We start from the raw sequence: 286 nt of genomic DNA, 5'->3' as shown, positions 1-286 counted from the left end.
GCAGCTGTGTTGGGGACCAAGAAAAAGACCCCCAAAAGAACATGATTGCAAGGTACATGTTCTAATTAGAGTGAAGAGATGACAAGACCTCTCTTGTGGTTGCATGTTTGCTTTTAGAGATGGCAAGGTCTCTCTCACTGTTAAAAGCTTAATTGGCAAAACATCAAAGTGTTAAACTTAGATGTTATTCCAGTAGACCATGTTTTTGTCTTATTGGGATGTTTCATACTTTGGGTCACTGTCCTAGTAAACATTTATCATTTTACACTCCTTATTCCTGAGGAGA

Source organism: Orycteropus afer, unplaced genomic scaffold (assembly GCF_000298275.1).
Source record: "Orycteropus afer afer isolate SDZICR_OR568_19922 unplaced genomic scaffold, OryAfe1.0 scaffold00936, whole genome shotgun sequence".
Classification (NCBI taxonomy): Eukaryota; Metazoa; Chordata; class Mammalia; order Tubulidentata; family Orycteropodidae; genus Orycteropus; species Orycteropus afer.
The sequence above is the reverse complement of the archived record's forward strand: the minus strand, read 5'-3'. Positions refer to the sequence as shown.